Source organism: Choloepus didactylus, chromosome 9 (assembly GCF_015220235.1).
Source record: "Choloepus didactylus isolate mChoDid1 chromosome 9, mChoDid1.pri, whole genome shotgun sequence".
Taxonomy (NCBI): Eukaryota; Metazoa; Chordata; class Mammalia; order Pilosa; family Megalonychidae; genus Choloepus; species Choloepus didactylus.
Window position 1 is genome coordinate 37,498,824 of NC_051315.1, and position 23,216 is coordinate 37,522,039.

Genomic DNA, 23,216 nt, shown 5'->3' on the forward strand with positions numbered 1-23,216 from the left:
ACCATCTTAGCCAGGACTGACGATGGAGGGAAATGTTAAGAATGTGGGCTTGGTGTGAGCTGGGCTGTGGGTTAGAATGCAGCACTGATCTTCAGTGGTTGTATGTCTTCAACAAATTAATTAATGCCTCTAATTCTCTTTTTTCATTGATTAAAAATATCAACCTGGAAAGATTTATTTTTAATTAATGGTAATGATGATGTACAGTGCTTAGCAAATAACAGGCATACAATGAATGATCTGGGAGGGAAAAGTGCAGTCAGCAGCATTTCTCGTACACACCTTGGTGAGAGTGCTTTATTAAATGCTAAAAGGAAGAAGACATTTGAAAACTCTATTAGCAGAAACTTCTCTTTTGTAGCATAGATAAGGCCGACATCAATAACAGTAGGCTGATAAAAAAATATACTGATAAACCCCAGTTATATTGCAAATAAAGCACTGTCAGGAGCCAAATCGACTGGGTTCAAATCTCAGCTCTGCCACTTGCTAGATATGTGACTTTGAGCAAATTACTTCACTGCTCTATGCCTCAGTTTCTTCATCTTTAAATTGGAAATAATAATGATAACTTTATTAGAGTGTTGTTTCAATGATTGAATGATATAATACATGTAAAGAGCTTAGAACAGTGTCTGGCACTTAGTAAATGCTCTGTGTATTTGCTATCCTACTACTCCACTACTGCTATACTTATTTATATCGTTCGAAAACCAGATAGTGCCTTGGACCTAGGAGGCAATCAGTGTACATTTGTTGAAATGTTTTTCAAAGGAAGGAAGCTGAGGGCAGACATTAGCTGATAGTGGCAAGACTAATGATATCTATTATAAATGAGTTCGGGGAACCAGAGGGAGTGAGGAAAATGTCCATGACTACATCAGAGAGAAGCAGAATATCTCCTCTTGCCCTGTCACATGGATGAGTTGCCACTTGGAGTCAGAGAAATTAAATCCTGGTGTTGCCACTTGGGTCATGGCTTTGCCCTTGTGAGTGCTAACAACAGTCCTTTCACAAGGGCCCCTAGGACGGCTTGGAGGCTCATAGGAGCTCTCCTGCGGGGGTGGGGGGCATTCTCCTGGTGAACCCCCATGAAACCCACCCGACTTCAACCAGTGCAGCTCCACTTTCTGCTGCTGTATATAAGGTGGTTTCGTTGCTTTAAAATGTTTTTTTAAAAACACTGCACTGGATAAATCAAGAAAAAGAATATGCAGCTACCTTTTAGGATTTCTGTCTAGTTCAGCCAACACAGACCTATCCCATCACGCCATTTTTGGTAGCTCTGAGTAGAGTGATGGTTGAATTACCTTCTGAGTTGAAAACCAAACAAATGACATGCTTAAGACCTCTTTTTTCTGCCCTCTCCCCACTTTTTATTTGTACTTTGCTTTTGTGCACCAGTTATGCTATACATTTTTTTTTATGTATTTATGGCTGTTGGGGTTACTTTCAGAAGGATACCATAAGACAGCAGAGAAATTAATGCATCAAGAGACTTCAAGCAGAAAAATCCATCTGACCTGGTGACAGTTGGTAAGCATTAGAGAAAATCTCATTTACTTGAGAATTGTAGGTCTGGCAATTTCATTTCGGCTTACTTCACTGCCCTTCCCAAAGCTCTGGGTTCAATCAGAGACAGGAAGAAAAGCAACTTGACTAAATTTGGTCAGAGAGAGAACTTTGAACCCCACAGCAAGAACGTCCAGAGGAAAGGAACAGTAAGAAAAAGATCTCACTGTTGTTGGTCCAAATCTGACATCCCCACACTCTGTTCCTTTTTAATGAAAATGTTAAGCCATGTCCCAGATTTTCCTTTTCAGCTGATGGATGGTGAGTTTTGCTCTATGAGAAGGCACAGATCCTTTCTGCCTTTTCCTACTTTCAACTGCTTTATTGGGTGCTTTATCTCAACCACTTAATTTTTTTTTATTTTGAAGGCTGCAGTCCAGCTCATCTTGAAATGGAATGCCCTCTTCCAAACGGGCAGGGCTGAGGGAATAATTTCTTTCTCAAGGGAGGAAAAGTGGGATTTGTCAGTGATGCAAACCAGACAGGAAGGGAAGAAAGAAAACTGGTCATTCACAAAAGGGTACTAAGGTAAGGAAAAGCGAGCCGACAGATTCAGTCAGCAGCTGGGGTCATCCCCTGCAATTCGGTGATCTTGTCTCTATTCAGAGGGCAGAGAGGAGCAGGGCTGTCCAGGGCTGTGAATTCTCCTGTCCTTTGAAGATGGTGAGAACACTGAGGGTTTCATCGGGCAGAGCCATAAAGTCTTTCTCTTTGGATGACTTTTGACCTGGGTCTCTTCATATTTTTAGTTTTCCGTCTGGCCTGAATTTATCTCTTCCAAATAGGCCTGAGGAATGAGTCTACTCTTCTTAATTTGATCAACCCAATGTAAGAACTCAAATTAGAACTAAAATGTTCATTTTCTATGAGAAAGTCACTTTTAGCTCCACTCTATTATGTCACCATCTTTCTAGATTGTTGCATTTTTCTTACCAATGTTTCCTACAAAGGCCTTTAAAAGAAAAATAGTGGACTTCATCTCAAAGAATCTCATATTTCAAAGAATCACTAGGGAAACTTTTAACTTGGGGAAAAGATTTAAATAACCCAGTTTTGTTTACTTTTTGCATGTTGTTTAAACCTTGGAATCATTGATTATTGATTGTATTATTGCGCACGTATTAGGTACTCAGGCCTATTTTAGTTATTCTGCTATGCCAAAGGGTTCCAGTACTCTTGTTCACAGGAAGTTTAAAATCTAGTTGGGGAAACAAAATAGACTTAAATAGCAATTAGTGAGAAGACAATGTGATAATTAACTATATTTTATACTGACAAAATAAAGTGCTGAAGAGCAAGTGTAGAGAACGGAGCAGGGTAGAATCAGTTGTTAATTGCATAGAGTAGGTTGAAAAGGCAAAGGCAGTTAGAAGAGAGGACTGTGGTACAGATTTGTTAGGGGGCAGCTCTCAGGCAGTGTTTTAAAAATCTCGTTCTTGGTTGAATTGCCTGGCTTTGAGATTCTTGGTATTAGATCTGTTTAATTTCCCTAATGTCTGGGATGAAAGGGAAGGTACTGATACTTCTATAACGTGTTAGGCTGAATTTTAGGGTTCCTGGGAAGGTTTAGTACAGGGAAAAGAGGTGCTAATTCAAGCTTTCACCAAGGAGTTTTTATCCCACTGATTAAACTCATTCTTCTCTTTTAAGAATGTTTCCTAGCTTTTCCTAAAATGTCTAACAATTTTCATGAAGACTAGTGACAGTGGGCTTTAAAACATTATGTGATTTCATTTAACATCAACCATGTTACTACGTTAAGTGGCATAAAGCTGGGCTCCTCATCTCAAGAGCTCAAAGCCCTAAGGTGTGTTAACATCTCCTTTTGATGAATAGGATCCTTCTTTGTCTGTTTTGTACTCCATTTATTGAGGAATGTGAAGAAAACAAAGATAGCATCTGAGTGACGTTGCTTAAGGAGATCTTTCCAGCCCTTCCAAAGAGTCCATGTTAGTCAATGACAAATGCTATAAACTACTGAGGGATTATCTTTCATAATCATCCTTTCTTAGACTATGTTTGTCTGATTTCCTTTGGCACCTGTTTCAGTAGGGGCTTCTTGGTAGGCTTGAGTTTATTATAAAGGACCTAACGGAATTTCTGTAAATGTCATAATTAATTTTACATTCCCAATTTTTGAAAAGGATAGGAACAAAGTTGCTTGAATGCTTTCTTCCATCTGAAACTGTAAAGCCACAGGCAGATTACCCAGTAGTCTACCAGAACCACTAGTCTTCTTTGTACCCACTATAATAAAAACTGCTCTTTGTCCATTGAAGAAATTGATTGCACTGTCTGAAAACACATCAGGATGGGGACTTGGTGCTTTGCAGTTGGAAGAGGGCCTCAGGGTTGGTTGGTTTCCCTAAAATTGGGCAAAAGGACAAGTAGCTGCAATATAATATTCTAGAAATGGTGTCCTGGGATGGAAAGGATCTGTGACTTGTTTCATATACTCTTAGGGGCCTGTAAAGTAAAGGAAAAACCCTCCCCAACTAGGTTATCCTCTGTTTTCCTGACAACCATAAGCCAGAGTTCTTGTAAGAGCCAATGGTGGAGATGAAGCCCTGGTAACCAGACGTCTTATCAGCTGTGGTTAAGAAGTATTGGAAACAGATTTAATTTGATTTAGAAAAATTAAGACACCCAAAGCCATTACCTCCCAGAAGCTGTGAGGCAATTCAGATCTGTTCCAACTCTCCAAGAGAAGCACACTGAAAAAGAAACCTAAAGGATGTGTTGGGATATGGATTTCTCTGATCCTATTTGAGCACTGGCTTAACAGGCAAACAGAATTTAACGAACAAAAATGCAAACCAAGTAGGAATTACCTAAGCAATGCTCCCGTTTGCAAAATGGAAAAAGAAAAACCTTAAGTAACATTTACTTTTTGACGTTCATCACCATTTCTCAGCAAAGGGGTTTAGTAACACTCCAAAACTTCTCTGGAATTTCGGTAACTGAATACAGAGGGGTTTAAAGACATTCAGAGGCCCTGGGCACTCTTACTTGCGGAGACCCCATTTACATCACACCAAGCATATTAAAATGAGCCAGTAACCCACACTGATGATAATGTATACAGAAACACAGGAGTTCAGTTGCATTTAAAGGTTGCCAGCTTGCACTTTTAGAAATGAAAACATTGGTTTTAATTTGGTAATTTTCTGTTTTATATATGCAATCAATTTCCTTTTCCAATCTCAGACATCTTCACGGGCCCTTGGAAATCTTGAAGGCCCAGGCAATTGTACTCATGGTGCATTGATGGATTAGACAACCTGCTCAGATGGAGAGCTTGTGGTAAGTTATATGCTTTCTGTGGCAATTGACTTGTTCTCCTGCTCCTCGTAAAAACAGCAGAGTTTACAAGTTGTGAAAACCTTAAGCCACTGTCAGATTCTATCACTTAACATGATGCAGCCCCTACCTCCTAGAGGAACTGCAAACCTATTTAATTTTACAGAAGGAATGTGAACAAGTTTGTCCTCAAAGGTCCATAAGGAGGTTGAAAATGTTTTTATAAATGACACAAATAGACTGAACTAGCGGCTTGTTTTTCATGGCTTTCAAATGCAAAGGCATTGTTATTTGAGCACACATATTTTGTAAGACTATGTAATCTGCCCCTTTTTAATTGGCAGGTTTGACACAAGTTGAAACAATGGAATATTGGCAAGTACACTGGACACAGTGAAAGGAAAAATGATTTTTTTTTTACTTTTCTCACTAAAGAATTATGTGAACTTTGCTGCATCTCCTGCTGCTCGAGGCTTCAGTTACTTTCCTTGTATAATGAATAATTCGGAGTAGACAGATATTTCCTAAACTTCAGTCATTTACAAAGCACTTAGATGATTTTTACCATATTCATATGACATTAGACCAATAATTTTGTAGCACTTCTCTTTATATAAATTCAATTCTTTACTTAAAAATGTATTTTAGAAGACTTCTGCCTCTGGGAAAGATGGAATAAAAGGGAACAGATTTACCCTCCCACCTAAAACAAAATCATGGACAAAATATAAGAACCAACAGTTTTCAAGACATTGGGCATCAGGCAATGGAGGGCAGTGATACCTGAGAGTGAGGAAACAAATTGCCACTGCTTACCGCCTAGAGAGAGTTTCCAGGTGTGGTGGAGGGTGGGGAACCCCAGAAGAGCCTGGCAGCCTCCCTGAGTTGAAGAAATGGAGTTGGGAATCAGCGGGGCCCTAGGAGGCTGGAGTTCACAAGGCAGAGTACCGGAGAGGAAACAGCTGCACAGAGAGAAGACTCTGGAGATCTGCAGAGGCTTTCCCTTGAGTTTTCAGCTGAGGACCGATCACTGCAAGCATGTGAGGAAACCACTCAGGGTGGAGGACAGAACCATCTGCAAATATCAGAGAGAACAATCACACACAAAGGGCTGTGAATAGCATCTATTCCCACCAGCAGACTTTAGAATTCAGAGAGATCAGATGTGCAAAATGGTATTGCCTCGGTATTGGGTCAAAATAAGCCCAAGACTAAAAGCTGCCCTGGTCTCTCCTAACAAAGTAAAAGGAAGACCCAGAAGGATCAAACTGTTTCCAAGTAACCTAACTGCATCCCAGAACAAAGCTCAAGAATATTTATTAGAATACCAAAATAGCCAGCACCCAGTAAGATAAAATTCACAATTTATGGCACCCAATCAAAAATTACCAGTCATGCAAAGAGCATGATGGGAGAAAAATCAATGAAAACTGATCCAGAACTGACACAGAGTATAGAATTTGTAGGCACAGACTGTAAATCAATTATTAGAACTATATTCCATGTGTTCAAAAAGCTAAAGAAAAGACTGAAGATTTTAAGTGGAGAAGTGAAAGATGTAAAAAGATGCAAATCAAGCTCCTAGAAATAAAAATGACAATGTCTGATGTGTAAAATATGCTGGATGGGATTAATGGCAGACTAGACATTGAAAAGAAAAGACTAATGAACCAGACGACATAGAAACCATCCAAAATGAAACATAGAGAAAAGAGAAGAATTTTTAAAAATCTGAACAGAGCTTCAGTGAATTGTGGGACAACATCAAATAGCCTAGTAAAAGTGTATTTGTAGTCCCCAGAATGGATGTATGTCTGTGAAGAAAAGAATATTTGAAGAGATAATGATGGAAAAAATTACCAAATTTCATAAAAGCTATAACACAATGATATAAAAAGCTCAAAAAAATCCAAAGTACAAAAACATGAATAAAAACTTCACCAAGGCACATCATAATCATGATGCTCAAAACCAGTGATAAACAAAGATCTTAGAAACATCCAGAGAATAAAGACACATTATATACAGAGGAACAAAGATACAGGTGATGACAGATTTCTCATGAAAAACAATGCAAGAAAGTAGAGAAATATCTTTAAAATACTAAAAGTCCACCTAGAATTCTACACCTGACAAAAATATCTTTAAAAAACAAAGGCAGATAAAGACCTTTTATTTAGACATACAGAAGTGGAAAGAATTCATTACCAGCAGACCCACACTACAAAAAATGTTAAGGAAGTCTTTGAGATAGAAGGAAAATAAAATTAGGTAGAACTACGAATGTACACAAAGGAATGGAGAGGACCAAAAAGTAGCAAGTACATGGATAAAAATAAGATTGCTTTCTTATTATTTAAATATCTTTATTAAATAAACAATTGTTTAAAAAACATAATAAGAGAGTGGAGTTTTTAACACAGGGAGAAGTAAAATGCATGATAACAATAACACAAAGCTTGGGAGGGAGAAAATGAAACTGTATATATGTCCAGGTTCTTATACATGAAGTGGTATTATATCAATGCAAAATACACTTATAAGTTAAAGCTGTATGCTGTAAACCTGAAAGCAACTTCTAAAAAAAGAAACAAAGCAAAACATATATGTAAGTAAGTGAACAGAGAGATGAAATGAGATCATGAAAGGTATTTAATCCAAAAGAAGTCAGAAAAAGAGGAAAAAGACGAACAAGGGACAAATTGGAAACATAGCAAGATGTTAAATGTAAACCTAACCATATCCATCATCATCTTACATGAAAGTAAACCAAACACTCCAATTATAAGGCAGAATGTATCAGATTGAAAAAAAAGCAAGTCCAACTATGTGCTGTCTGTAAGAAAACCACTTGAAAGATAAAGACACAAGTAAGATGAAAGGAAAAGGAAAGATTTACCATGTTAACATTAATCAAAAGAAAGCTGGGAGAGAGGCGGGGCAAGATGGCAGAATGGTGAGCTGTATGTTTTAGTTACTCCTCCAGGAAAGTAGGTAAAAAGCCAGGAACTGCGTGGACTGGACACCAAAGAGCAATCTGTCTTTGGGCATACTTCATACAACACTCATGAAAACGTGGAACTGCTGAGATCAGCGAAATCTGTAAGTTTTTGCGGCCAGGGGACCCGCGCCCCTCCCTGCCAGGCTCAGTCCCGGGGGAGGAGGGGCTGTCAGCTCCAGGAAGGAGAAGGGAGAATTGCAGTGGCTGCTCTTATCGGAAACTCATTCTACTGATTCAAACTCCAACCATAGATAGACTGAGACCAGACACCAGAGACTCTGAGAGCAGCCAGCCCAGCAGAGAGGAGACAGGCATAGAAAAAAAACAACACGAAAAACTCCAAAATAAAAGCAGAGGATTTTTGGAGTTCTGGTGAACACAGAAAGGGGAAGGGCGGAGATCAGGCCTTGAGGCGCATATGCAAATCCCGAAGCAAGGCTGATCTCTCTGCCCTGTGCACCTTTCCTTAATGGCCCTGGTTGCTTTGTCTATTAGCATTTCAATAACCCATTAGATCTCTGAGGAGGGCCGTTTTTTTTTTTTTTGTTTGTTTGTTTTTTTTTAAATCCTTTTTGCTTTTTCTAAAACAATTACTCTAAGAAGCTCAATACAGAAAGCTTCAAAGAATTGAAATTTGGGCACGTCAAGTCAAGAGCAGAACTAAGAGAGCTCTGAGACAAAAGGCAATAATCCAGTGGCTGAGAAAATTCACTAAACAACACAACTTCCCAAGAAAAGGGGGGTGTCCGCTCACAGCCACCATCCTGGTGGACAGGAAACACTCCTGCCCATCGCCAGCCCCATAGCCCAGAGCTGCCCCAGACAACCCAGTGTGACGGAAGTGCTTCAAATAACAGGCACACACCACAAAACTGGGCGTGGACATTAGCCTTCCCTGCAACCTCAGCTGAATGTCCCAGAGCTGGGAAGGGGGAGCAGTGTGAATTAACAGAGCCCCATTCAGCCATCATTTGAGCAGACTGGGAGCCTCCCAACACAGCCCAGCAGCCCAGAACTGCCCTGGGGGGACGGCACTCACCTGTGACATAGCACAGTCATCCCTCAACAGAGGACCCGGGGTGCACAGCCTGGAAGAGGGGCCCACTTGCAAGTCTCAGGAGCCATACGCCAATACCAAAGACTTGTGGGTCAGTGGCAGAGACAAACTGTGGCAGGACTGAACTGAAGGATTAGACTATTGCAGTAGCTTTAAAACTCTAGGATCATCAGGGAGATTTGATTGTTAGGGCCACCCCCCCCTCCCCGACTGCCCAGAAACACGCCCCACATACAGGGCAGGCAACACCAACTACACACGCAAGCTTGGTACACCAATTGGGCCCCACAAGACTCACTCCCCCACTCACCAAAAAGGCTAAGCAGGGGAGAACTGGCTTGTGGAGAACAGGTGGCTCGTGGACGCCACCTGCTGGTTAGTTAGAGAAAGTGTACTCCACGAAGCTGTAGATCTGATAAATTAGAGATAAGGACTTCAATTGGTCTACAAATCCTAAAAGAACCCTATCAAGTTCAGGAAATGCCACGAGGCCAAAAACAACAGAAAATTATAAAGCATATGAAAAAACCAGACGATATGGATAACACAAGCCCAAGCACCCAAATCAAAAGACCAGAAGAGACACAGCACCTAGAGCAGCTACTCAAAGAACTAAAGATGAACAATGAGACCATAGTACGGGAGATAAAGGAAATCAAGAAGACCCTAGAAGAGCATAAAGAAGACATTGCAAGACTAAATAAAAAAATGGATGATCTTATGGAAATTAAAGAAACTGTTGACCAAATTAAAAAGATTCTGGACACTCATAGTACAAGACTAGAGGAAGTTGAACAACGAATCAGTGACCTGGAAGATGACAGAATGGAAAATGAAAGCATAAAAGAAAGAATGGGGAAAAAAATTGAAAAACTCGAAATGGACCTCAGGGATATGATAGATAATATGAAACGTCCAAATATAAGACTCATTGGTGTCCCAGAAGGGGAAGAAAAGGGTAAAGGTCTAGGAAGAGTATTCAAAGAAATTGTTGGGGAAAACTTCCCAAATCTGCTAAACAACATAAATACACAAATCATAAATGCTCAGCGAACTTCAAATAGAATAAATCCAAAAAAACCCACTCCGAGACATATACTGATCACACTGTCAAACATAGAAGAGAAGGAGCAAGTTCTGAAAGCAGCAAGAGAAAAGCAATTCACCACATACAAAGGAAACAGCATAAGACTAAGTAGTGACTACTCAGCAGCCACCATGGAGGCGAGAAGGCAGTGGCACGATATATTTAAAATTCTGAGTGAGAGGAATTTCCAGCCAAGAATACTTTATCCAGCAAAGCTCTCCTTCAAATTTGAGGGAGAGCTTAAATTTTTCACAGACAAAGAAATGCTGAGAGAATTTGCTAACAAGAGACCTGCCCTACTGGAGATACTAAAGGGAGCCCTACAGACAGAGAAACAAAGACAGGACAGAGAGACTTGGAGAAAGGTTCAGTACTAAAGAGATTCGGTATGGGTACAATAAAAGATATTAATAGAGAGAGGGAAAAATATGGCAAACATAATCCAAAGGATAAGATGGCCGATTCAAGAAATGCCTTCACGGTTTTAACGTTGAATGTAAATGGATTAAACTCCCCAATTAAAAGATATAGATTCGCAGAATGGATCAAAAAAAATGAACCATCAATATGTTGCATACAAGAGACTCATCTTAGACACAGGGACACAAAGAAACTGAAAGTGAAAGGATGGAAAAAAATATTTCATGCAAGCTACAGCCAAAAGAAAGCAGGTGTAGCAATATTAATCTCAGATAAAATAGACTTCAAATGCAGGGATGTTTTGAGAGACAAAGAAGGCCACTACATACTAATAAAAGGGGCAATTCAGCAAGAAGAAATAACAATCGTAAATGTCTATGCACCCAATCAAGGTGCCACAAAATACATGAGAGAAACACTGGCAAAACTAAAGGAAGCAATTGATGTTTCCACAATAATTGTGGGAGACTTCAACACATCACTCTCTCCTATAGATAGATCAACCAGACAGAAGACCAATAAGGAAATTGAAAACCTAAACAATCTGATAAATGAATTAGATTTAACAGACATATACAGAACATTACATCCCAAATCACCAGGATACACATACTTTTCTAGTGCTCACGGAACTTTCTCCAGAATAGATCATATGCTGGGACATAAAACAAGCCTCAATAAATTTAAAAAGATTGAAATTATTCAAAGCACATTCTCTGACCACAATGGAATACAATTAGAAGTCAATAACCATCAGAGACTTAGAAAATTCACAAATACCTGGAGGTTAAACAACACACTCCTAAACAATCAGTGGGTTAAAGAAGAAATAGCAAGAGAAATTGCTAAATATATAGAGACGAATGAAAATGAGAACACAACATACCAAAACCTATGGGATGCAGCAAAAGCAGTGCTGAGGGGGAAATTTATAGCACTAAACGCATATATTAAAAAGGAAGAAAGAGCCAAAATCAAAGAACTAATGGATCAACTGAAGAAGCTAGAAAATGAACAGCAAACCAATCCTAAACCAAGTAGAAGAAAAGAAATAACAAGGATTAAAGCAGAAATAAATGACATAGAGAACAAAAAAACAATAGAAAGGATAAATATCACCAAAAGTTGGTTCTTTGAGAAGATCAACAAGATTGACAAGCCCCTAGCTAGACTGACAAAATCAAAAAGAGAGAAGACCCATATAAACAAAATAATGAATGAAAAAGGTGACATAACTGCAGATCCTGAAGAAATTAAAAAAATTATAAGAGGATATTATGAACAACTGTATGGCAACAAACTGGATAATGTAGAAGAAATGGACAATTTCCTGGAAACATATGAACAACCTAGACTGACCAGAGAAGAAATAGAAGACCTCAACCAACCCATCACAAGCAAAGAGATCCAATCAGTCATCAAAAATCTTCCCACAAATAAATGCCCAGGGCCAGATGGCTTCACAGGGGAATTCTACCAAACTTTCCAGAAAGAACTGACACCAATCTTACTCAAACTCTTTCAAAACATTGAAAAAAATGGAACACTACCTAACTCATTTTATGAAGCTAACATCAATCTAATACCAAAACCAGGCAAAGATGCTACAAAAAAGGAAAACTACCGGCCAATCTCCCTAATGAATATAGATGCAAAAATCCTCAACAAAATACTTGCAAATCGAATCCAAAGACACATTAAAAAAATCATACACCATGACCAAGTGGGGTTCATTCCAGGCATGCAAGGATGGTTCAACATAAGAAAAACAATCAATGTATTACAACAAATTAAAAACTCGAAAGGGAAAAATCAATTGATCATCTCAATAGATGCTGAAAAAGCATTTGACAAAATCCAACATCCCTTTTTGATAAAAACACTTCAAAAGGTAGGAATTGAAGGAAACTTCCTCAACATGATAAAGAGCATATATGAAAAACCCACAGCCAGCATAGTACTCAATGGTGAGAGACTGAAAGCCTTCCCTCTAAGATCAGGAACAAGACAAGGATGCCCGCTGTCACCACTGTTATTCAACATTGTGCTGGAAGTGCTAGCCAGGGCAATCCGGCAAGACAAAGAAATAAAAGGCATCCAAATTGGAAAAGAAGAAGTAAAACTGTCATTGTTTGCAGATGATATGATCTTATATCTAGAAAACCCTGAGAAATCAACGATACACCTACTAGAGCTAATAAACAAATTTAGCAAAGTAGCGGGATACAAGATTAATGCACATAAGTCAGTAATGTTTCTATATGCTAGAAATGAACAAACTGAAGAGACACTCAAGAAAAAGATACCATTTTCAATAGCAACTAAAAAAATCAAGTACCTAGGAATCAACTTAACCAAAGATGTAAAAGACCTATACAAAGAAAACTACATAACTCTACTAAAAGAAATAGAAGGGGACCTTAAAAGATGGAAAAATATTCCATGTTCATGGATAGGAAGGCTAAATGTCATTAAGATGTCAATTCTACCCAAACTCATCTACAGATTCAATGCAATCCCAATCAAAATTCCAACAACCTACTTTGCAGACTTGGAAAAGCTAGTTAACAAATTTATTTGGAAAGGGAAGATGCCTCGAATTGCTAAAGACACTCTAAAAAAGAAAAACGAAGTGGGAGGACTTACACTCCCTGACTTTGAAGCTTATTATAAAGCCACAGTTGCCAAAACAGCATGGTACTGGCACAAAGATAGACATATAGATCAATGGAATCGAATTGAGAATTCGGAGATAGACCCTCAGATCTATGGCCGACTGATCTTTGATAAGGCCCCCAAAGTCACTGAACTGAGTCATAATGGTCTTTTCAACAAATGGGGCTGGGAGAGTTGGATATCCATATCCAAAAGAATGAAAGAGGACCCCTACCTCACCCCCTACACAAAAATTAACTCAAAATGGACCAAAGATCTCAATATAAAAGAAAGTACCATAAAACTCCTAGAAGATAATGTAGGAAAACATCTTCAAGACCTTGTATTAGGAGGCCACTTCCTAGACTTTACACCCAAAGCACAAGCAACAAAAGAGAAAATAGATAAATGGGAACTCCTCAAGCTTAGAAGTTTCTGCACCTCAAAGGAATTTCTCAAAAAGGTAAAGAGGCAGCCAACTCAATGGGAAAAAATTTTTGGAAACCATGTATCTGACAAAAGACTGATATCTTGCATATACAAAGAAATCCTACAACTCAATGACAATAGTACAGACAGCCCAATTATAAAATGGGCAAAAGATATGAAAAGACAGTTCTCTGAAGAGGAAATACAAATGGCCAAGAAACACATGAAAAAATGTTCAGCTTCACTAGCTATTAGAGAGATGCAAATTAAGACCACAATGAGATACCATCTAACACCGGTTAGAATGGCTGCCATTAAACAAACAGGAAACTACAAATGCTGGAGGGGATGTGGAGAAATTGGAACTCTTATTCATTGTTGGTGGGACTGTATAATGGTTCAGCCACTCTGGAAGTCAGTCTGGCAGTTCCTTAGAAAACTAGATATAGAGCTACCATTCGATCCAGCGATTGCACTTCTCGGTATATACCCGGAAGATCGGAAAGCAGTGACTCGAACAGATATCTGCACGCCAATGTTCATAGCAGCATTATTCACAATTGCCAAGAGATGGAAACAACCCAAATGTCCTTCAACAGATGAGTGGATAAATAAAATGTGGTATATACACACGATGGAATACTATGCGGCAGTAAGAAGGAACGATCTGGTGAAACATATGACAACATGGATGAACCTTGAAGACATAATGCTGAGCGAAATAAGCCAGGCACAAAAAGAGAAATATTATATGCTACCACTAATGTGAACTTTGAAAAATGTAAAACAAATGGTTTATAATGTAGAATGTAGGGGAACTAGCAGTAGAGAGCAATTAAGGAAGGGGAAACAATAATCCAAGAAGAACAGATAAGCTATTTAACGTTCTGGGGATGCCCAGAAATGACTATGGTCTGTTAATTTCTGATGGATGTAGTAGGAACAAGTTCACTGAAATGTTGCTATATTATGTAACTTTCTTGGGGTAAAGTAGGAACATGTTGGAAGTTAAGCAGTTATCTTAGGTTAGTTGTCTTTTTCTTACTCCCTTGCTATGGTCTCTTTGAAATGTTCTTTTATTGTATGTTTGTTTTCTTTTTAACTTTTTTTTTCATACAGTTGATTTGAAAAAAGAAGGGAAAGTTAAAAAAAAAAAAAAAAAATAAAAAAGACAAACAAGGAAAAAAAAAAAAAAAAAGATGTAGTGCCCCCTTGAGGAGCCTGTGGAGAATGCAGGGGTATTCGCCTACCCCACCTCCATGGTTGCTAACATGACCACAGACATAGGGGACTGGTGGTTTGATGGGCTGAGCCCTCTACCATAAGTTTTACCCTTGGGAAGACGGTTGCTGCAAAGGAGAGGCTAGGCCTCCCTGTATTTGTGCCTAAGAGTCTCCTCCTGAATGCCTCTTTGTTGCTCAGATGTGGCCCTCTCTCTCTGGCTAAGCCAACTTGAAAGGTGAAATCACTGCCCTCCCCCCTACGTGGGATCAGACACCCAGGGAAGTGAATCTCCCTGGCAACGTGGAATATGACTCCCGGGGAGGAATGTAGACCCGGCATCGTGGGATGGAGAACATCTTCTTGACCAAAAGGGGGATGTGAAAGGAAATGAAATAAGCTTCAGTGGCAGAGAGATTCCAAAACGAGCCGAGAGATCACTCTGGTGGGCACTCTTACGCACACTTTAGACAACCTTTTTTAGGTTCTAAAGAATTGGGGTAGCTGGTGGTGGATACCTGAAACTATTAAACTACAACCCAGAACCCATGAATCTCGAAGACAGTTGTATAAAAATGTAGCTTATGAGGGGTGACAGTGGGATTGGGAATGCCATAAGGACCAAACTCCACTTTGTCTAGTTTATGGATGGATGTGTAGAAAAGTAGGGGAAGCAAACAAACAGACAAAGGTACCCAGTGTTCTTTTTTACTTCAATTGCTCTTTTTCACTCTAATTATTATTCTTGTTATTTTTGTGTGTGTGCTAATGAAGGTGTCAGGGATTGATTTAGGTGATGAATGTACAACTATGTAATGGTACTGTAAACAATCGAAAGTACAATTTGTTTTGTATGAAAAAAAAAAAAAAAAAAAAAAAAAAGAAAGCTGGACTGGCTATATTAAAATCAAAGTCATATCAGAGCAGAGAATATTACCAGGGGGGAAAAAGGCCATTTCATAGTGATAAAAGTGTCAATTCAACAAGAGAACATAACAATCCTAAACATTTATACACTGTGGTAGGTTGAATTATGTACCCCCAACAAAAACATGTTCTTATTCTCGATTGGTGTCCCTGTGGGTCTGAATCCATTATAAATAGGACCTCCTGAAGATGTTAATTTTGTTTAAGGTGTGGTGAACTAAATTAGATTGAGCCTTAATCCGGATTAATGGATGCCTTATGAAGAGAACCCGGGAGTACAGAATCCAGAAAGGAGAGGCTATCATGCTATGGAACCCCAAGGACGGAGGAAACTGGCACCAGGATGCCATAGGCTCCCTGGGGAAGGCAAACCTTGCCAATAGCTCGAATTTGGACTTGTAGCCTCAAAACCATGAACCAATAAATTCCCATTGTTTGAGCTAACCCACTGTGTGGTATTTGTTGTAGCAACCTGGAAAACGAATGCACCTAATAACAGAGTTTCAAAATACATAAAACCGAAACTCAGAACTGCAAAGAGAAATAGGCAACTCCACAATTGTAGTTGGGGATTTCACACTCTTCTCTCAAAAATGGACAGATGGAGTAGGCAGAAAATCAGCAAGTATATGTGACCAACACTGTCAACCCACTTGACCTGACTGACATTTATAGAACCTTCTATCCGTTTACAACAGAATACATATTCTTTTCGATTGCACACAGAACATCTGCCAAGATAGACCATATTCTGGGCCATAAAACTAGTCTCAATAAATTAAAAATGGCTCAAGTGATTCACAGTGTGTTCTCTGACCACAAAGGAATTAAAATAGAAACCAGTATCAGAAAGGTATCTGGAAAAAATCTCCAAATATTTTCGAACTAAATAAGAAGCTTCTACGTTACCCGTGGGTCAAAAAGAAGTCAAACAGAAATTGGAAAGTATTTTGATCTGAATGAAAATAGAAACAAAATATCTCAGGATGCCACTAAAGTAGTACTTAGGAAATTTATAGCACTAAACTCCTTTATTAAAATACAAGAAAAGTCTCAAATCAATGAATTCATATTTCACTTTAAGAAAATAGAAAAAAAAATGTGAATTAAACCCATAATAAGCAGAAGAAAGGGTTGACCTTTATTCTGGAAATTATTGACTGTGTGACCTGGGCAAGTTTTGTTCTCTCTGGTCCTGCATAATTTCCTCACTTGAAAAACGAGGGTTGTAAATAACATCAGTGTTTCCCAAATGCTGGGCCTGTTGCTTAAGAATCACTGGGGATGCCTTTTAGAAACACTAATTTCTATGCCCTGCACCAGTTCAAGGAGTCAGAATTTCTGGGTGGGGCTAAGAACCTGTGCCTTATAGTAGACAGTGTCTTCCTTGGCAGCCTTTTGCTCAGAGGTGACGCTGAGGGGATGCAAGCTGGAAAGGCTAGACCTTGGGAATGGGCTCCCAGCTACAGCATGGTCCTGCCCCTCCAGAACCCAAGGAGCCAACCACCATGGGGACCCTAAGGATGTTAGCAATGACCCTGACGGACCATCCTCCATTCCTCCCACCGTGTTATGTGAACCTCACAGATTTGTCGTCCCTTCCTGGGAAGGTGATGGAGTCTGAATGTGACCAAGGTTGTATTTCCAGCCTTCTAGAATGTGGGAACTCAGAATGTGATTTAATTCAATCTGTTTCATTTCTGCCTGTTTCTATTTTGCAATTTATTTCTTTAATGCATGAATGTCTTCATTTAGCTCTTTAATCAAGCTCAACAAATTTATTCTGACATCTTTTTATACTGTTCTCTAAAATGAATTTCATTTGCTGTGAATTACTCTTCCAGTTTTTTTGTTTTGTTTTGGTTTTTCTTTTTTGACTGTCCTTCCAGATGTTATACTTCTTGTGTTTTGGAATTTTGTTTTGCAGGTGCATTTTAAGCAGCCCCTCCAAACTTTCCCTCTCTAACAGCTTGGTGGTGTTCTCTACCTAGCCCTTCTACACCTAAACCCGAACCAGGTTTGACACTTGAGTGTGGGATGTACTGCCCCTAAAGGGCATTGGGGGAAATGGTAGATCCATTTAACTGAGGTTGTGGGCAGTCGACTTAGTTCCCAGGAGTGACACTTCACGTCTGAGTCTGAAGACGTAGCCCCAGCAGAGTGAAGAGCCTCGTCTGCCTCTGGCATCAATCAGGAAGGCTGGCTCTGCTGCAGGTCTCACATTTCGAACTCCTTATCCTACAGAGGCCAAACTCCCATGTGCTTCTGCCTACCACCAGGGCCTGGACAACCAACTGATTTATGTTTTCCTTCTGTTTCTGGTCCATGGAGATGTGTATCTTGTACCAGAGTTGCTTAGGCTTTCTTCATTTTCTTTCTTTTATGTTCTTGTTTTGTCTATTACTGCTATGTGTTTAGAGCAGAAAGGTGAACTCATTGCCTCTTGTTCATTATAAAAGTCTGGATGAAGTAATTTGAAAATGGTAACTGAATGACACTCCTTCCAAGCCCAAGTCTGCAATAAGTTCCACATCCTCCACAATAATATAAGAAATCCTTCTGGAAAACACCCATGATTGACTCCTATTTATTCCTCCACTCACAGAGTCTGAGAATTTATTAATACCTGAGCTATATTATACAAGTTGGTACTTGTCAATTTGTTAGAAATGTTATGTGTGTGCATGCCCTATTCTCCAGATAATCTGCTAACTGCTTAAAAGCAAGGACCATGACTGATGAAAGCATTCCCCCAAATGACATAGTCGATGGTAGCCACACACAGTAAACCTCAATAAACATCAATTATCAGATTGATTTACTCCACACATTTCAAGTTTCCTTAGTTACTGAGTAAGTATACTATGTTTTATAAAAATATTTATATATCCAAATGTAGTGTTGAAGTGCAAAAATGCATAGCTATAACAATATATAAATGTGTACATATTTAGCATTTTCAGGTTTTTTCTCATTATGTGATTTGAGAGTTAGTTTCCCCTTTCAACTTGGAAAACATCATATGGTTATCTACTGTCCATTTCCCATTGATTTGGGGAGGGAAAAATTCCCCATGGAAGGGGCTTGCAGCACTGCCCACCGGGAAGTCAGCTATCTGTGACCAGAGAGCTTTAATACTGTCTGGCTGGGAGCAGGTGTTAACCCACCCCAGCCAGTTAAGAGCCTGCAGGGCCTCTACCTATGGGAGAAAAAAAGGCAGCCTGTGTGGGGTCCCTCCTCCTCCCCCATAGAGCCACTTGTTACTGGGGATACCCCCCCTCCAGGAATCTTTCAATTCTCTTTAAAACGTGGGCATGCACAATACGCCTGACCTTGTTCAAAGACAGGGGCTGCACTGCCCCAGGCAAAGAGTGAAGAAATACAGAAAATTACGTCTCTTTCCAGCTTTTTTTTACTCAGTTGTATGGAGAGGCTCCTGTGTCTGTCGACCAAAATGCTTATTAGTTCTCCCTTTTTTCTTTTCCCTCCAGTAAATTAGCTAATGCACATCATCAGTTGCTCATGATTTGGCAATAAGAACCTTGCCTTTGATAAGATGCCGCCCAGTGGGAAAAAATGCAAAACTTTGTATCCTCTACATTTTAGATCATTCATTTGCCTCTGAGAAGAATGTTCTTTGTGCCCCTCATTGAACCAGGAATGGACTTTGTGTGAAGCATGTTGTATCCTGTAGAAAGGCGCTTTGGAGGGTGGCATTTACTCAGAGGGAACAGATGTCTGCAGGGTGTTGTTCTCACCATGGTGGGGGTGGCTGGTGACGAGATGCGACATCTGAAGAAGGAGTAGTCAAGTCCTTTAGCCACCCAGTACTCCCCAGTGGACAGAGGCTCTCTGACAAAACAACTGGAGAAATCTGAACCATGTGCAAAGCCAGTTGTTGAAAGGCTGTTTACTGAGAACTCTATTTACCTGAAGGTACCTGCATTTTAGTTATGAAATGGGAAAGGGATGTGAAATCTGTGATGCCACTGCTACCACCACACATGCACACTTGCACAATTGCCGGCTTAGAGTGGCAAAGCCTGTAATTAAAGGAATCCACCATGAGACATGTGTGCCCATACAGCTGTGTGAGAAAATGGGGGATACTTAACAAAAACATAATCTACTGAGTGATTGAAAGGCTATCCGTTTACTCTAGGTTTTCTTTCAAGTTTCAGTTTAGGCTTACAAAGACAAACTAGATAGCTACGGCGTCTCTGAATCCCTGTGAAATGGACTTAAAACTGATTGGCAGCTTTCAAAAATGTGTGAGTTGGGTGTAGAATGCTAGGAAAATGCTTTAATGTTTTATTTTTCAAGTGCGTACTCAAAGGTGAATTATATTAATGCATATGTGCGTATTCATAGGAAAGAGTTACTGCTGAGACTGTCTGTCAGAATTAAACTCGGGGAAAACCTGAAAGGCCAGTGCTGCCTTGACTTGGGAAACACAAGGGGCTCCAAAGAGTTGGTGAAGCTCACTCCCAGAGCCCTACGGTAGCTGTAGTCTGCCTGCCAGGCTTCTGGACTCTGAGGAGGGAGAAAGAACTGGGATCTCAGCTTCATGATACAGACTTTCATGTAACCCCTTGTTTTCAACATGGCAGTCTTCACTTGCCTTTCAGTTTTGAAAGGGGGGTGAGGGGACGCTTCATCATATTATTCTCTGTAGGTTTGTATATGCATAGGTATAAAATTTTCAATATAAAAATTTCAAGTCAAGTCCTTTAGCCAAATGTTAGACAAATAAGAATTGTTGTAGACATAAAATTAGAAGAGAAGCCTGAAAAGAGCTCTTGGAAATCCAAACTAGATTAGCTGAAATTTAAAGAATCAATAAAAGGCTTGGAAAATAAAGTTGAAGAGATGTCCCTGAAAGTAGAACGAAGAAAGAGATTGAAAATAGGAGAGAAGAAATAAGAAACTTAAGGGATAGATTTAGTAGGTCCAATATCTGATAAGCATACCATAAAGGAATAGAAAATAGAGGACAGAAAATTTTCAAATAAATAAAATTTCCCCAAACTGGAGAACATGTTTCCAAATTGAACTCCCCTTACCACCACCACTGCCACAAAACTTAGTACAATAAATTTAAAAAGATTAATAACAAGCATTGTCATTATGGCAATTTAAAAATATGTTCTCAAATTCTTTGACACTTCTATCAAAAGATGGTATGATTAATTAATAATTTCTTTTAATGATTAATTTTGGCAGAAATGACACTTTGTGATTTCTAAAGTAGGATTATAAAGGCAATATGCCTTCCCCATAGCTTTCTTTCTCTATTTGGATGCTTGCTCTTGGAACCCAACCACCATGCTAAGTCAAGCAGCCACATGGAAAAGGCTTGTATAGGAGACGATAGCAACGGCAGATGTTGCAGCCCACAGCCTGCATCGATTGCTGGACACGTGAGCAAGCAGACCTTCAGATGACTGCAACTCGTCTTCCGGCTGCCTTAGCAGACACCAAGAAGTACAGAGACGAGCTGTCATCTGTTTTCAATTTGTTATTTTTGCATAGATTGCAAGGGAAAAAAGCGGGTGCAGTAGGAGGTACCACGCAAAGGTGTTCAGAAAAAATAGACTGAACATTCTTTATAGAAAGGGCTGGACTATCTGCTACTTTGCTCCATTGACCTTTGGGTCTTGGGTCCATGTACAATGACTTATTCAAAGAGCTTTTAAAATAATGTGGTCAGCTTGCAATTTTTCTAAGAATTGGTATTGTAATTTCTGGATTTTTCTGGACCTCACCATGTATCTTTCTGTCCATTGGCCATTCAAATATTTTTTGTATGTCCCTAGAATATAAATTATTTTCTTTTTTTCCTTTAAGTTTCTTCATTTCAAGATCCTTGAGAATTTCATTTGGGTTTGTAAACTTTTTTTTTTAATCCTTTGGGTGTCTTAGTCAAATTGATGAAGGAAGCACAGTTTCTTCTGGTCTCTATTCCTCTAAAATTATAATGGTAAGAACATGTTCAACCTACAAGTTTTTTGGCCCTTACCTGTCCCTCAGATTTAGGAAAAACTTGGTTTAAACCCTACTAAGATTGCATAATTTTAGAAAAGGCTCACCTCACCTTGGTGAGGTGTGCTTACTTCTTGGATGGTTAATGAGGAAGTCAGCAGCAGGTCTCTCTAGTAGGAAAACTGGACCACATTCACACCCCCCGCCCCCCACATTACTCATGGGATTACTTCTCCTTCCCTCAAGAAGTATCCTAGGGGTTATTATCTAGAATTTAGAAATCAGGTAAAAAGGTGAGCAACACATTCCTTCCATGCCTCACAAGGCAAAGGCTATCTAAGGATTATTTAGGGGAATGTACTTAGTTTTACTCAGTGTTTATTATTGATTAAATGTCACATGGTAACTTGTAGATTTTTGTCTGGTAAAATGTGGATAATTTCTGACCAGTGGGAAAGATAACCCCTAAAGTTATGGCTTATGGTTTATGGGTTTATGAAATAGTTTTGTACTCAGCAAACATCATGTCTGTATTAAATTGTGTGTTTGTGTTTGAGTGAATACACACACACACACACACACACACACACACTTATTTGCTCTTTGGGCCACTTTTAAACTCTTATTGTTTTCCTCATTAATTAATGAGTTGAATAAAGTCTTTGACACATGTTCATTTCATGAGAGTCATATTTTTTAACCTTTTGAAATTTATACTTTAGCAAGAACCTTCAATGACTGAACCAAAGAAAGCCTCAATGAAGGTGAAGCTACTTGAGTTTGCTGGGTACTACGAGACTCTTAAGAACTAAACTCCTCCTTCTATGGGGAAGGGAACAGGAGCTATACCAGGATTTCCAAAAAGAGGCCTTCAGGGAAAGGGTGCTATTAGAGAGAGCGATAAAGAGAGCATCCATAGGGGTCACTGTTATTTAAAATGTTAAGTCTAAAGGACCACTGTATGTGGGACCATGGGTTAAGTTAAATTCCCAACCTCTTATACTAACTCACTTGATAGCTACCTGCTCCTTTTGCAGAGAATTTTACATGCAACAACCAAAGCCCTATGAATTTGCTCTGGTGTTACTTGGATGCAGGGTCCCTATCCATACCCCCCCACTCCAGCCCCCTGCCATACACATATTGCCAAGACTTTTGGATGAGACAGTGCTCATCCCCCATATTGATAACTAGAGACATGCCTGGCTCTCATTAGCAGCACAGAAATCCATGAACTGGCAATGCCAGAGAAGGCTCACCCCACCCCGGATACCCAAGACCTTTAAACTCAGTTTTCTGGTTGTGAAATGTTAGCAAGGATGAGATGGCCTAACACACGTGGGATCCTTGGAGATTTGGAGGCAGCACAGGGAGGGCCAGCATCTCACACAGTGCAGACTTTGACTATCTCACAGTCCCTGCCCTTCACCCTCTCCTTCTTCCAAAAGCTCACATGTTGACCCTGCTTGCAACATATGCCCTGGAAAATGGGTCTAGTCTCCTCACTTCTATAGACTCTCCCATAGAGAAGGAGCAGTAACCTCTGGCAGGTTTTACCTCTCCAG

General features: G+C 39.5%; 1 long non-coding RNA gene across 1 annotated transcript; it reads left to right on the forward strand.

Annotated features, from left to right (window-relative positions):
- Nucleotides 1-1,855: 1,855 nt before the first annotated feature.
- LOC119544863 lies at nucleotides 1,856-6,312 on the forward strand. The gene is made up of 3 exons (XR_005218943.1): nucleotides 1,856-2,100; nucleotides 4,780-4,875; nucleotides 5,217-6,312. It is a non-coding gene; the product is annotated as an uncharacterized LOC119544863 (long non-coding RNA).
- Nucleotides 6,313-23,216: the final 16,904 nt, after the last annotated feature.